The sequence below is a fragment of the Furipterus horrens genome, unplaced genomic scaffold (genome assembly GCF_987537825.1).
Source record: "Furipterus horrens unplaced genomic scaffold, mFurHor1.1.pri manual_scaffold_1, whole genome shotgun sequence".
Taxonomy (NCBI): Eukaryota; Metazoa; Chordata; class Mammalia; order Chiroptera; family Furipteridae; genus Furipterus; species Furipterus horrens.
This window is the reverse complement of record NW_028327171.1, coordinates 114,321,692-114,337,101: the sequence shown is the minus strand read 5'-3', so window position 1 is coordinate 114,337,101 and position 15,410 is coordinate 114,321,692. Positions and strand designations below refer to the sequence as shown.

General features: G+C 50.5%; 1 long non-coding RNA gene across 1 annotated transcript in view; it reads left to right on the top strand.

The window, feature by feature from the left end:
* Positions 1–393: 393 nt before the first annotated feature.
* The window catches only part of LOC150021767 (uncharacterized), a 59,110-nt gene continuing 44,093 nt past the window's right edge, over positions 394–15,410 (top strand). Inside the window, exons 1-3 of the long non-coding RNA XR_016511268.1 lie at positions 394–476; positions 1,374–1,503; positions 14,614–14,686. This is a non-coding gene — a long non-coding RNA (uncharacterized LOC150021767). The remainder of the gene's footprint in view (positions 477–1,373; positions 1,504–14,613; positions 14,687–15,410) is intronic.

The following is a 15,410-nucleotide window of genomic DNA, read 5'->3' as shown; positions in this document are numbered from 1 at the left end:
TCCCCAAGGGATTACAGCATGAAATGGGGAGCTTGGATCTGACCTCCTACCCATCGCTCCCTCCCAACACTGTTCTTCCCCTGGTCATCTCAGCAACACATAAACACACTGTTTGGCGGCAGCTTGGCAGTGGTTTAAAAATATACCACTTAAAGCTCAGAACCAAGCTGGTTGCCCCTGGTTACTCACAAGCAGGCGATGTGTATACCCACTTCTGCTCAGGAGTCTTTGGCTTCCCACTTCACGCCCAGCCTCTGGTTATGACATGGCCCCTGTTTTGCAGGCATCAGGTTTCAGATTTACTGTGTCTGTTTCCGGCTGTTGGTGTGATCAGAGTCTGGGTGGTTAGTCTGCTGGGAAGGTGTTTCAACACACAACTGTTTTGAATATGGTGACTTCCCCATATGTCCCTGCCATGGCTGGCATCCCAGTAGCCTCTTGATGGAAGATCAGAAGCCACTGAATCCAGCAAGTGGGTGAGTCCAAATTCTAAACTAATGGGGAAATATGCTTGGTTAACTTATTTAGAAAAAGCCTTCAGTTTCAGCACTTGTTTCATTCTCTGCAAAGTAGAAATGAAGAACCTCCTGGGGCTGTTGTGCGGATGAAATGAGGCATCATATGGATAGTTACAGATATACAGTAGGTGCTCACTATGTGCTCATTCTTTCTTATCCTCCCAGCCTTGAAGCTGAGCCATCTTTCATCCACATGCAGCCCCTGGCTCACTGGAGTCATCAGGAACTCTACACATGAACCAGAGGATGCTTTGCTGACTGAGCTCAGAGAGCAGCCCTGGGAGCTATCATACCTGATGCTGAGCCTCCCCCACTCCACCCCGATTCTTGAGGGCTGGTAGGGAAGATAACCCCTTTCTTAACACTGGAGTCCAACCCATTACTGATGGAAAAACAGAGACCTAGTGATGGGGAAGTCATGAGATCATTCACTCCTGCCCACTACAACCAAGACAGAGACCACATGATGCACTGAGGGGCTTGGACTCACTCTGGGTTCAAACCCTAGCTCCCCAACTTATACCCACAGTGGGATATTGTACAGACACACTAACGTCGCTGGGCCTGGGTTTCCATATAACCAACAGTGGTAGTCATTCTCCTTTTTAGGTTTTTTAGGTTGTTGTGACTGTTAGATGGAGAAGCAGGACTCAGTGGGGAATCTCTTTGAAGGACAGGTGGTCCCAGGTCCCCATCTCATCAAAGGGAACTTCCCAAGGATTAGTGCCAAGGAGCCTCATAGAATCTCTTAGTCTGTGTGTCCAAAGCTGCTTACCCACCCAGACACCCTCTCCCAAGTCCCTCCCAGCCTTGAGGAACTGCATGTCCTCAAGGTTATACTCTGTATCATTTCAGAAAGAAGCTGAAGTTAGTTGTCAGTGAGTCATGGGGGCTCCAGAGGAACACTGCACAGATGTGGAAATGGCCCTGAGAGCACCAAAGGAGAGACCTGTCAAAGGCAGTGTCATGTCCTCTCAGCACAAAGGTAACTCCGATGGACTAACAAATGGCAGGAACCACAGATTGTGGGTCCTGGGGAAACCCTTTGCTCCCTCTACCTGAACCCCTGTGTGCTTAAAGCTTATGGTCTGGGGAATGAAGGAGCAGAAGCTGAGGAAGGAAATTTCACCAACCACACTCCAGGGGCCTTGGGCATCTGTGTGACCTCTGCAGGCCCCAGTTTACTCAGCTGTAAAATGAGGTTGTCAAGAGCCTGTCTTTCTTAGGGTGGTTGTGAGTCCCCCAGACAAAGAACCATCCAGGGCCTGAGGGTGGTCTGATGCCCAGGGGTGTGAAAGAACTTCCCTCCTGCAGCTGAGGCCACTTTTCCAGGCAGCTGTGGAGAAATAGGTGGGGTTCCTGAGCCTGAGTACCATCCAGGCAGTGAGACGAGGTCACAGAAAACAGTTCCAAGAAATAGCATAAACCCTGACAAGAGCCCAGAGACCCTAACCATAGAAGGCAATCCTAATAGTCAGCAGCCCCTCACAGGTTTCTCAGGAAGCTGAGACCCCCTCCCTGCCCTGGGCCAGGTGGCAGGTACTCACAGTGTCTCAGGGGATGGGGTGGAGGTCTTCCTGAAGCCCCAACACTCTGCCCACCTCCACGGCCCCTGGGGACAAGCTGTGGCTCTCCCCAGCTGCTGGGCCTGACGTCTGACTTCCTCCCTGCTCAGCCAGGCCAGCATCCAGGAAACCACACCCCAGAGAGAGGGTGCCAGGCACCCTGGGGCCCCTGTCTGCCCTCCCACTGGGTCCCGGACGTGGCCCAGGGGGCTTCTGCAAGGTCTGGCCAGTCCAAATGAACTCACCAGGCAGGCCTCAGAGGCCCTGGTCAATAAATAATACAGCTCCCTTCTTGGCTAGTCTCTCGTGGCCGATCGAGTTTCAGGGCCACTCTAGTTTCCTAAAGCTGCTTTGTTCAAAGCACTGGGCCACACTGGGTCTCTGGCCATGTGGGTGCTAACACTCTCACTGAGGGCCAGCCTGAGAATGCAGGACAAAGGCAGCCCTGGAGAAAGACTGCCCTACTTACTTTGAAAGCAGCATCAGCCCAAATGGGACCCGAGGTGGCAGGGACAGGGCCATCAGTTAGAGGCCTCCAATGCATTCAGCTCACTACCCTGGTGATACCAACTGGAGAGCCTTTTCATCACTGCCCCTCTGTCTGACCCATCCCCCCATTCCTGGAGGTCATGCCCAGGCCCCTCCTCCAGGAAGCCTCCCTCCTCTTCCATCTGAATGACCACTATCAGTCTGCCAGTCTGTCTCCTTTGGGTATCAATCATCATCTCTCTAGAAGTGCCACTGCCTCCTGACTAGTCTCTCTCTCCCCTCAGTCCCTGCCCCTCCCTCTCCATAGCCTCATTTCCTCACAGTAACCTCAACGATGGGGAAAGCACATCTTGTCATTATCTTGCTTAAAACCCTTTCCTCTCTCCCCTCAGGACCCTGCCAACTGCACATTCCTTCCCAGCCCCTGCCTGGCCTTCCTAATGTGCCTAAGGGCCCTTGCACGGGCAGTCCCTTTGCACAGAATGCTTTTCCCAAGGCTTTACATCATCACTTCTTTCTGCTACTCTCAACTCAAGGCCACCTTCTCAGACAGAACCTTTTTGTTTTTTTTAAAAAGGATGTTTTATCAAGATATAATTCACGTTCCATAAAATTCACCCCGTTTACCACGTACAATTCAATGATTTCAGTATATTCAGAGTTGCTCAAATATCACCATAATTTAGAACATTTTCAATATTCCCCCCCAAAACCCCATACCAATTAAGCAGTCGTTCTTATTCCCCCTGCACTCAGCCCTAATACTTGCTAATCTACTCTCTACTGCAGACACTCACTCTATGGCTTTTTATAACTGGCTCATTTCACTCAGCACAATGTTTTCAAGGTTTATCCATGTCATAGCATATATCAGCACTTCATTCCTCTTTATGGCTGCATAACATTCCATTGTATGAATAGACCACATTTAGTTAATTCATTCATCAGTTATGGGAGTTGGGAGAGGTAGTTCTCAACCCAGATCACATGGTCCCTTCTGCCTCTCTAGCACCCCTCCCACTTTTGTCCTCTTGCCTCCACTCCCTGTCTGAACATCTTCATCTACTTGTTTTGCTTATTGTTTCTCTCCCACCTGAATGGCAGTCCCATGAGACAGACCATCCACCGTACTCAGGGCTGTTCCGCAGGGCCTAGCACAGGCCTGGCACACAGCAGATGCTAAGCCTTTTCCTCCATCTGTTGAAGTTGCCTATGCCCATGAAGCCTCCCTGCTGGCTCCGAGCTCTCTGAGGACAAGTGTCATACCCACCAAGGAGGCCTCACCAATAACCATGGCAGGAAACTAATCATGCAGGGCACTCAAGCCCCAGGTCCCTTGTCTATAGTACCCTTCACAGGTAGATGTTAGCATGTATATTGAGCACCTGACACAGTGCCAGGCACGGAGTGAAGTCCTGGACCCTGAATAATGAGTCTATGTGGGAGCAGGCAATGGAGCAGCATGGAGGGGACGGAGAGGGAGGGCAGTCTTGCTGTGCTGACACAGCCATGAGTCCCATGATGCAAAGGTACAACAGCCACAATAAGGACCCATGTGTGATTTGGGCAGTGCCCAGAGCAAAAGGGTGCAGCTTGAACTCTGTCCTGTGCTATAGTCAACTCTGAGTCCTGCCCAGAGAGGGGCAGGTATAGCCAAGGTGTGTCCAATAGAAAAAGGAGGTAAGGAGGATACTGAAGACCTGACCTCAGCTTCAGGGAGTCCTAGCTCCTGAAAGCTGTGCCCGGACAGTGGAGCAGATAAGTAGGGGACTGGGAGTGCAAGCCTGGGTGTGGCTGTGGTGGGGGCGGCATCATGGGGAGAGAGGTGTGGAATCTAAGCAGGGGCGGGTTTCCCTGCACCAGAGCCGCTCATACACGGCTCAGGCTGGGGGCCCGCGGGTTCTGGTCCCAGGCGGCACGTGCACACGGCCCCCTGCTGAGGGTGTCAGACGGCTCATTGCCTGGGAAGCCCCCTGGAGGCTCCCAGACCCCGGCTTCCAGTTGCTCTCCACTCCTCTTCCCTAGATGCACCACAGAGCCAGAGAGACGGGGGCAGGGTCTGCTTGGCAAAAGCCCTGCCCTGTTCCCATCTAGCATCCCAACTGAGCTACCCCTGACCATCAGGCAGCTCAAATGCCCCATTGGGCCTAAGGCACAAAAAATAAGGTTTTGTTCCCAACCTAAGGCCAGATGCAAAAGTGATTTTCCTATCTGGCCTCAGAGGCTAAGGATTACTGGTATCACAGACTAAGGCTTGTGACAGACAGGGGCCTGGAGGAGTGTGCTTAGAAACAGGGCCACAACACAGCACCAACCCTGCTCTGGTAGGCTCACAGTATCAATTCATTTAATCTCAGAGCAACCCTAAGAGGCTTTTATGCAGAAGAAAGGGGCTGAGACAAGTTCAAATTCAGGTAAGCCTGACTGCCAAGTCCATATTCTTCCCACTTCATCACTCTGCCTCCCTCAATGCTGAGACTCAGAGGGAAGAAGAGGACAAGGATTTCAGGGTTGCTTTCCGCTGGGTGCTGAGCCAACAGAACTCATTTCCCCGAAAGCCCACCCAGCTGGTACTGCTCTTCTCAACTTTACAGCAAGGAAGCAGGCCCAAAGTTTAGCAACTTGCCCACCACTGCATGGCTTACAACCTACTGTTGCTGCCTTTGGACCTGGAGTGCCCAACTCCTAAGCTATTCTGTCCAGTAGATGACCCAGAGCCAGAGAATCCCCTCTCAGGGATCTCAGGACAAAGACCCAGAGTCCCTGCCCTTGGCTTCTTGGCTGCAGTTACCAAACCCCTGGGCAGAGGGTCAGGACTGGCCAGCAGCAGTTGCTCCCCACTCACACCTCCTGCTTTTCCAGATGTAAGTGGGACCCGGCCAGGGGCAACAGGCTCATGTGGAGGGGAATCTGAAGACGCAAGTGGAAAACTATGTATTGTTAAATCGCACCCTCAGATTTGTCCCTGTGGCTGTCGCCAGCCCTGTCTCAGGCCACAGAGCTGCTGACTCAGGTCTCTCCTGGCAGCTGAAGGAGCTAGGATCCTGGGAAGGGCCAGATTAGTCTGTCTGACTCAGGGAGTGCTCTTAGCCCTCTTGGAGGTCCCAAACAAAATCGAGTAGGGGTCTGGACAGCAGAGTGTGTTTCCTGGAGCCTGCCCCCTAAAGCCTATTCTCCCCAACTAACTTTGGATAGGCTTTGTACTTACAGGTGCTAAGTGGGGGTTTGGGGCAAACCTAGTGCCAATTATGGTCCCCACACTCATGCTGACTGGCCGTGAGGCAGCCACCCCGCCAGTGCTTACAACAGCCTTTTGGTGCAGGCCTGCCCATCACCAATGTCTAGCTAGCAGTAGCCACAAAATTCTGCCACCATTTACCATGAGCCATGCAAGGCTCTACCCCACAGCCCTATTAAGTAGCTCTGAAGTGGTCTCCACTCTAGAGATGAGGAAACCGAGGCATGGAGAGGCCAGTCTGGGGTTCCATGAGGTTGTGCTACTCCTTGTCAGAGGGGGTGAGGACCTGGCCGAGCAGTGGGGCCTCCCAGTGCTGGACCCACTGCATCTTCTAAACAACCTCTGCGGTTTTCAGAGTGCCAGTATCCAGAAAACATGGAAAAGAATGAGATGTGGGAAAATCCAGCATGGTTAAGGGGGAGATACAGGGGATAGCTGTCCGTGCCCAGGGACTCATCCCCGGCCTGCTCTGGCCTCCAAGTGGTCTTTCCCAGGGCCTAAGGGGGGAAGATGGCTACTAACTCACTCTAAGGCGAGCTTTTTTCTCGCTATTCCCACAGCCAGCCAGCATTCCCATCCCAGAGAACCCCTTAGCCTTCACTTTCTGCCCTGTTTCCCTAAAGCATGCTCAGGCCTGAGGCCTATCCCTGCAGTGTCTCCCATCCTCACCCACCCACCCACCCAGGCAGAGGCCAGGGTCCCAGACACTCTCACTCAAAAGCAGAGACAGCTGTGGCCATTGTAAAAATGGCTTTATCACAGTGAGAGTGAGACACTGTCTGGGTCTCTCCTTTCCCTTTGGCTGCCAGGAAGCGTGGCAATTTTCACAACAGAAAGACCTCAGCATGCTACATATATCTATTATGTTCCATCCCACCTGCCCCCTGCCCCAGGTCATGACATCCTATTCTAAATTGTAATTTTCCTGCTCCTGATGTTTTATTATTTAATTTATTATAGGTGTTTCTTATAAATTGTTACAAATATTTTGGGAAGGAAGAAAAAAGGGAAGGAAGGAAGGAAGGAAGGAAGGAAGGAAGGAAGAAAGGAAGGAAGGAAAGAAGATGTAGTTTAATATATACCAAATAATGAGAGTGGCAAGAAAGAGGGAGAATATTCTAATTCCTTACCTTCGCTAAAACTCCTTTTCAAGTAAAAAATGTGCTCTTTGGTGGTATCTAGGTAGATATCTTCCAAGCAGGAGGCCTCCTCTAAGCCCCTCCCAATACCAACCCTGGCACCCACCAAAGCTCCTTTAGAGCTGAGACTGACCCCAGACTTGCCTGAGATCACGCAGGACCTGGCTTCCTGTTCCCTGGTCTGAACCCTTGTGCAGAGGCTGGAGCCAACCTCAGGGCTCTGCTCTGCCTTCCATCTCCACGGGGCCTCCGTCCAATCACACCTTTCATCCGTCCAGCTTACGGGCAAGTAGAACAGCAGCAGTAATCAGAATTAACACTTACCCAGCCCTTGAGGTGTGCCAGGCCCTGTTCCTTATGTATCACATCATTTAATCCTCACTAATCCTGTAAGGATTGCAGGTGAAAACTTTGACCAGATAGGTGAAGCCACCTCACACTGCTGATAATGCCAGAGCCAGTTTTAAACTTGGGCAACCAGGAGCCCAAGTCTGCTGTTGACAGTCATATAAAACAGTCCTGCACTGTGCTCTATCGGAAAGAGTGGGAGTCCTAATTTGATGATGGGTAAGGCTTGGAGAAGGTAAAAAATGGCCAAAGTCAAACAGCTGTGCTCAGTGACTCTGCATTATGTAACCAATGCCAAATTCCATGCACACTGGGAGTTTGCCAACCACACCATATTTGCCACTGGCACCCTCCATTAGGCACTGGGGTCCCAGCCTAGTGCCTGCACACTCCCTGACCACCCATCTAATTCTCTGCCCTCCCCCCTCCTCAGTAAGATTCTGAGTTTCTCCAGAGAGTGCCTGGCATGTCCTTTCCTGCCCTTCACCCCTGCTCCCCCCAGGCTGGGGCTTCCCTGGACCTCCTAGAGCAGCAGTTCTCAACCTGTGGGTCGCGACCCCTTTGGGGGTCGAATGACCCTTTCACAGGGGTCGCCTAAGACCATTGGAAAACACATATATAATTACATGTTGTTTTTGTGATTAATCACTATGCTTTAATTATGTTCAATTTGTAACAATGAAAATACATCCTGCATATCAGACATTCACATTACGATTCATAACAGTAGCAAAATTACAGTTATGAAGTAGCAACGAAAATAATTTTATGCTTGGGGGTCACCACAACATGAGGAACTGTATTAAAGGGTCGCGGCATTAGGAAGGTTGAGAACCTCTGTCCTAGAGCCTATGCAAACTGACTAGCCTGGTGCCTGCTTGTCCCCACCCAACATATGGTGGCCAGACAGAGCACTGGCCACACACATCCCCGGTACCTGAGGGTCCTCACAGAAATGCAGTACTTCCACATAAGGCTCCACATGGCGCTGCCACCACCCTTCATGCCTGGGTAGGTGGGGGAGTGAGTGACCAATGGACCCAAAGCCACTGCCCTCTGAGCCTGGTCTCCTCCTAGTCAGGACCTGGTTCTCCTTGTCAGCTGTCAGGTCACTTGCTTCTTCATGGTGGGAAGAAGAAAGAAAAGACCCAAAAGCTGGGGTGAAGGTGAGGCGTTGGCTTCCACAGGCCCTGCAGGGCCCAGCCGGTATGTGCTGACTGTCTGCTGCTCCAGACCCTCCCGGCTGAGTGGCCCTTGCACACCAGACTCCGTGACTTCTGCACAACCTTGTGCCTTCCTCCTGTCAGGAGACAGCAGTGGCGGGGGGCCAGGGCAGCAGTGAGTCACTTGGAGTGGGCTGGGCAAGGGGCATCTGCCCGCGAGGGAAAGCCTATGGGCCCGTCCTGTGTCCAAAGGCAGGCCTAGGAGGAGTGAGGCTGAGCCTAGAAGGAGGAAGGTGGGCGGGGAAGGAGAGGGCAGGCCCACATCCTCCCCCATTTCCCCAGAGGCCTAAACCCAACACCCGCCTGCCTGCCCACAGCCCTGCCTACCAGAAGCACTGGGCAGGACAGAAAGGGACTGTCTGCCTTCTTGGCTCCTGGAGGAAGCTTGGGGTAGACAGAAAAAACAAAGACAAAAGCGGGGCTGCTTCCTGGGATAGTGGTCAGCCCATGAGGATCTCCATCTAATGAGAGAGATGATGCTTCTAGCCCTGGCCAGGTCACCTTCTTATGTGAGGATGATGGATGAGGTTGACTTTTCTTTGGCCTCTCACCACCTCGGGCCCACAGAGCCCTGGACAAAGGTCCAGACTAACTCATCTAATTCTCCCAACAGGCTTACAAAGTGTATTTTATTATCAGTCTACTTTACACAAGACAAAACTGAGACACAGATAGGGGAAGTCACAGGCTTAGTGATGGAGATAGGATTTGAACCATGGCAGTCTGGCTGTAAGCCAGCTCTTCTGTGTAGAGATGGGGGTGGGTGGGTAAGAGATGGGCCTCTTTGTTCAGCCCTGGAGTCTGGGTCTAAGCTGGGTTTGCGTGTTTCCAGATTGGGGCCCCACTGGAGTCCCCACCCCTATACCCACCAGCTGCTCCCAGGCCCAGCCCAGGGAAAGCAGCTGGGGCTTCCCAGGCAGAGCCACCAGGGACAATGACTCACAGCTCAACATCAGTGCTCATAGAACCTACTTATCCCTACCCACAGCCCACCAGAGGAAGTCCCCCAGAGTGCAGATGGGCCCAGATCTGGGCACCCTGCAGGGCCCCCAGCATAATGTACTGCTGCCAAAGCCATCGTGTCCTCATTTCACCCACAAAGAAACCAAGACTCAGAGACGGGCATCACCTACCCACAGAGTGATCTCCAGGTCAAAGCCTTGCTCTGGCCTGTACAGGATGGGAATTCCATCTCAGATTCCAACCCAGTTCCCACAGCAGGGAGCATCAGCTGAATACTCATCTATTCCTCAAGCCAGGAAAGAACTTTTTATCTGAAACCAAGACGGGTTACTACAAAGATTGTGGCCTCCCGGGGACATAAGCCCAAGTTCCCTCTCTGCATTATAAAAAAAAACCTGCCACAGGCATTCCTCTATAGCACCCTGGGAAGTAGCTGCTCAGCCTTAGCTTGAATACCCCCAGTGATGGGAGGATTACTACCTATCAAAGCTGCCCATTCCATTATGGGTCTCTACTGACCTAAGGAAACTCTCCCTTGGACAGAACCCCCCCCCTGTACTTTTCATGCTGGCCTCACTTGCTTGTACCACACAGAGTAAGAACTCCATTCAGGTTTATCTGATCTGTCCTACTAGTGAAAGTTTTCCCACCATCTTTTGTGAGTGGAAGCAGCCTCTGTTTACACATCTCTATTCACTCACTCCCATAATCACACATCCATCTACCTGCCTACCTCTCCAACAAACCACCCATGGATTCATTCATTCATTCACATATACATGCACATTTTCTTCTCTCCCTCTTCCCTCTCTGCTGCCTTCCCTCCCTCACTCCCTTCCTGCCATGATTCATCTACTTATCCCCTCATCAAATTTTCCATCCATCTATCTATCCACTCATCCATCCCCTCACTTACTCCCCTCTGGCCTGAGCTGGCCCCTTGTCCATACATGATCAAGAAAGAGGTTGTAATAACCTCTTTCCCTTCCTGAGGCATCTTCTGGAGCCCATCCCTTCAGTATTCCTGTTAGCCCTTTGCCTCTCATGGAGGCCCCCCCAATTTCCATGCCTTTCACATCTCCAGCAAATTTAAGGCTTTTCTCTCTCTACCCCAAACCCTCATGTTGGCCACCAGGCTCTGACTTCCCATGTCTCCCGGGACCTACAGCCCCATCCTCTGGAGCAGACTTCCTGGGCATGGACTCAGCCCCTGGGCCACTCATCATGGCCGGCACCTATGGAGAGAGGCTAGTGGTACTTTTTGCCTCAGAGGTGATCTCAGATACAGGCGTCATTTTGAGGACCAGAGGCCCAATATGCTTGTAGGGGGTCCCTTCCAAGTTCCTCTTCTGGAAGATGCACCCTCACCAAACCTCTTTAGGGCCTGGGACCTCACTTCTTTGCTCCTCTTCTTGGCTGCATCCACCTGTGTTCATCACCTTTCTTTCTAATCATCACTCAAGGATATGTTTATTGATTTTAGAGAGAAAGGAAGAGAGGGAAAGAGAGAGAGAAAGAAACACAAAGAAGAAATATCGATAGACTGTCTCCCATATGCTCCCCAAGTGGGAATCAAACCTGCACACCCCTAGACAGCCCCCACCAAACACTCTGTGGTGTGACAGCCTTAGCTTCCATAAGCACCCTGGGACACAGCAGGGTTCTCATCATGTCCTCTCTCATTCTCTCAACAGTCCTGAGGGGCGCATCATTATCCCCATTTTATGGATGAGGAGATTGAGGCTCCCAGTGCTCTGAGGTCTCCTAAATGTCAACTGTTAGACTCCATCTGTCTTCACCACTGACAGTGGCTTATCCTTGAGAATGGAGCAGGCTCCTTATTTATCACTGACTCCCCAGTCCCTACACAAGTCATCTCATCTATCTGAGCTTCAATTGATCCCTACTATCTTGGGTGTGGTGAGGAGTAAGTGATCCCAGTCCTGTAGAATGGTGTGACCCTGGATGTGAGACTTCATCTCTCAGGCTCATCTTCTGTAGGACAGCAGGACCTACTATCAACTGTCATTTCAAAAGCACCTGGCGCTGCTGGATATATATGTTAGGTGCTCAGGGACTGGCTGTCCTTACTATAGGGGGACCAACAGCAGGAGGGCTTCTGTGGGCCATCAGAAGGAGGCACATCTGCTTGAAACATTCACACACTTATCTGTTCCTCTCCCCAGCCTCACAGCCAAAGCCAGGCTCTACAGAGAGCTGGCCTGCCCTCCCCACTCAGCCCAGTGATGCACACAGCCCACAGGGGATGAAGTCACTGCTGCCCAGGCAAAGAAAAGAATACATTTGATCCCTGGGAGATGGCAACACTATGATGAACTTGGCCAGCTCAGGGCTTGTGGTCACCTGAGGGAGGCAGCAGCTTCAGGATGGGTGGCAATGGGTGAGGACTCCATTAAGGAGGACATGGCCTGGGAGTGTGCCACTGTTCTGGGGGCCAAGTGACAGGCTATGAGCCTTGGGCCAGCCTCCAGGCATAGATGGGTTTGTCTCCTCTGTTTGCCTGGGGAGAATATCTGTGGTCCTTCGGACTTTGAAAGCCGCCTACTCTCTTTATGTCTGCCTGTCTCATCCACAAAATATGTGCATTCTACTCCATTCCCATCCTGTGAGCTGAAGGTGATGGTGGGGTTTTGAGGCCTAAATCAACCCCCTACCCACTCACTGGGTCTCTATGTGCACTCTCCAGTAGTCTTCTTGCCTCAGGTCCATATCCCACTGCCCATCATAGGGTTTTCTAATACCCACCACCCTCGCTCCCCATGGCAGACCTTCACTTACAAAAGAAAGACCAAGCCTTGGCTGGGCATACAAAGCCCTTTGCCATATACCATCTGCGCTGAGCTTCTGAATACCTGCAAGATATTTTGTTGTAGCCACAGACCAAGAACTCTTGGGCCTCCTGGTCTATCCACCGGGGGCCAGGAATTCTGCACATCTGGACCAGTTTCTCTCCACATGCCCTGCAGACCAATGCTTCATTCTGCTGTGGGCCATGGACAGCATAACTAGTCTCCTGTGCCCTCTGTCTCCTGTTGAGTGTGGCCATTAGGAGGCCTAGGCAGGAGAGCAGGAGGCAGAGGAGAGAGTGGTCAGCTAGGGTGTTCCAGTTCTTATCTTCTCCTGTGCTCCTCTGCAGCCACAGCGCCTGGTGAGCAGCCCTGTGCACACAGATTTCTCCTTCTGGGTTTATGTAATAGCTCCCTCCCACACCCTCAGGCCTGGGGTTGGTAAGGCCTCCCCACTGTTGCCAGCCCAGGTGCCACACCTTCTCCTGCAATCTTCCTTAACCCCCACCCACCCAGCCTCCTCTGCATGATGAAGCCCCAAAACAGCTAGCACTGCAAACTCAGTAAACCTGATGTATCCTGCCACGACCTAATACACTACCCTTGAAGGTGAAACTCAAAGGCCATCGCATCTAAGAAGCCAGTTGTTTGTTTGCTTGTTCCTTCCTTAATTTGGTATATTATATATTGACTGCCTGGGCTGACATTCTGGTGGAAGGCAGAAGGAGCACCACGTGAGCAAATAAATAAAGATGGTTTTCAGTTGTAATTTGTGCTATGAAGAAGACAAATAGAGCAGAAAATTTCTTTTGATGATAAGCTTCCCCTGATGTCCTCCTTTTTCACCCCATATACTCCCCATTCCCCGGGCCTGGGCTGTAACCATTTCTCATCCTGCACGCACATTACCTGTGTCTGTGTCCCTCCTTTCACTGTCTGAGAACCCATATGAAGGTAGGGAGAATTTCCATGCAGCTTAGGTCTTGGCACATATTATCTGAATGAGACTCCACAGTAACCCTGGGTAGTAGTAGCAGTCTTCATTATCTACTTTCACAGATTAACAATATTTGCCTAGGATGATCTCTAAATCCATCAGTGCCTATCTGACTTTAAAGAACAAGCTCTTTCTCCTGCTTCAGGCTGAGAACAAAATGAATCACCATCATTTACATTTGTAGTCTTCCATTGGTGCCCAGAGCAGGGCCAGGCTAAAAATGTGGACACTTGAAACACACCAAATTGGCTCTATATCGAAACCCTTTATCTTCTTGATTCTTAAATAGCATTTGCCTTGTGAGGAGGGGATGCTGGGATATCCCTCTTTCCAGATGGGACAGTGGCTAACAGCATTGTGTTATGTGGAACCACTGGTGGGTGGCCTGAGTTCTACCATCTTGTCTCAGGCCTAGGAGGCTACTAACACTTTTCTCAAGCCACTAGGAGGCTTAAGGAGCATGCAGTGCTGGTCACTGACTCAGGCCAGGTGTTTGGGAAGAAGCCAAAGAAGTCATTTTGGGATGCACAAGTGCCAGCATCCAGGTCCCTGACTGGCCATGCAGAGCCTTGCTTTGCTTGCCATGCAGAGAAAAGGCTGTAGGGGGAAGGGCAGAAGCAAGGACTAGGGAAAAGCTGATCCTTGCTCGGCCTAGTGGGGTAGGTAGCACTGGAGGTAGGGCCAAAGACTATATTCCATTTTTTAAAATTGACTTTATTGGAGTGATATTGGTTAAAAAATCATATAGGTTTCAGGTGTACAATTCTATATATAATACGCTATCTGTATATTGTAGTGTGTGTTCACAACCCTGAGTCAAGTCTCTTTTTACCACTATGTATCCCCCCTTTACTCTCTCCCACCTCCCTCTCCACCCTCCTTTTCCCTCTGGTAATCACCATATTGTTATCTGTGTCTTCGAGTTTGGACTGTTTTTTCTTAATCCCTTTGTCTTTTTAACCTAGCCCCCCACCCGCTCCCCTCAGACTCTGTTATAGAAACACTCTCCAAGTGTAGCTAGTAGGGTTTGCTGATAAATAAATGAGCAAGGCAGAGGAAAAGAGGAGCAACTGGGAGAACAGACATTCCACCAATGGTGATGGGGACATGGGGACAGTAAGTGGGGAGCAAGTGTGTTGGGGGTGATCCGGTGGAGACTATGCCTAGTCTAAAGAGAGAGTCGTTGTTCTGTAGGAATGAAATATCTGTTTTTTGCATAAAATCCCTTGAGTTTTAGATATTTGCAATAAACTCAAATTTAAAATGTCTAATCCCATGAAGGCTAAATAAAGCACATCTGCTTTTTTTGACCCCTATCCTTTGCAGAAAGGTCTAAATTCTTTGGATCCTGGATCCCAGCTACCTGAATTCTGACATGCTTGTCAAGACACTCAAAACAGTAAGTCTTGTCTTGGCTGTGTGTGTATGTACGCACATGCACACACAAAGCTCCTTCAGAGAAGACTGGTAAGGATGCACCACCATGGGCCAGGACATTACCTCCTCGCTGGCTTCCCTGCTTCCTTTCTTTTTTGTCCCTGGTTCAGGGTTGTTTCCCAGTACCTAGACCGGTCCAGGTCAGTCCCCTGCCTGACTTCGCCATTGCTTTCTCCATGTATAGACAGGTCCCCTGTTCATCTTCACCCCACCTTTATGGTTCAGACTTGCTCTGTGGGCATTCTAAGATTTCATTTAATAATACTACTTAATATTTTCTATTAAAAGCAACTAGCTTAAAAAATTGGACCTAAGTCTAAACAAGCTTCCTGATCTAACTCTTAGTTAATAGGAAGAAGTTAAATGACACTACTGGGAGAGATAATCAGGCCAAAACTGATGGTGGGACATGCTAAAGGCAAATGCCCAGTTTCCTTAATAAATAAATGGCAGGAGTGAAAAAGGAGGGGGTACTTCTAGATAAAAGGTGACTTAAAAGACACATGCAGTGTTTCGGTCTCATTAAGATCCTGGTTTGAACAAATTGACTGTAAAAAGACATTTTTGGAGGCCATTTGGGAAAGCTGAACATAAAAAATATTGTGGAGTGGGTGGAGGAAAGATGAAACACGCCCAGCAGAGCAACCACTTAGGGTTCAGCTATGGGATTCATGGTGGTATCCTCA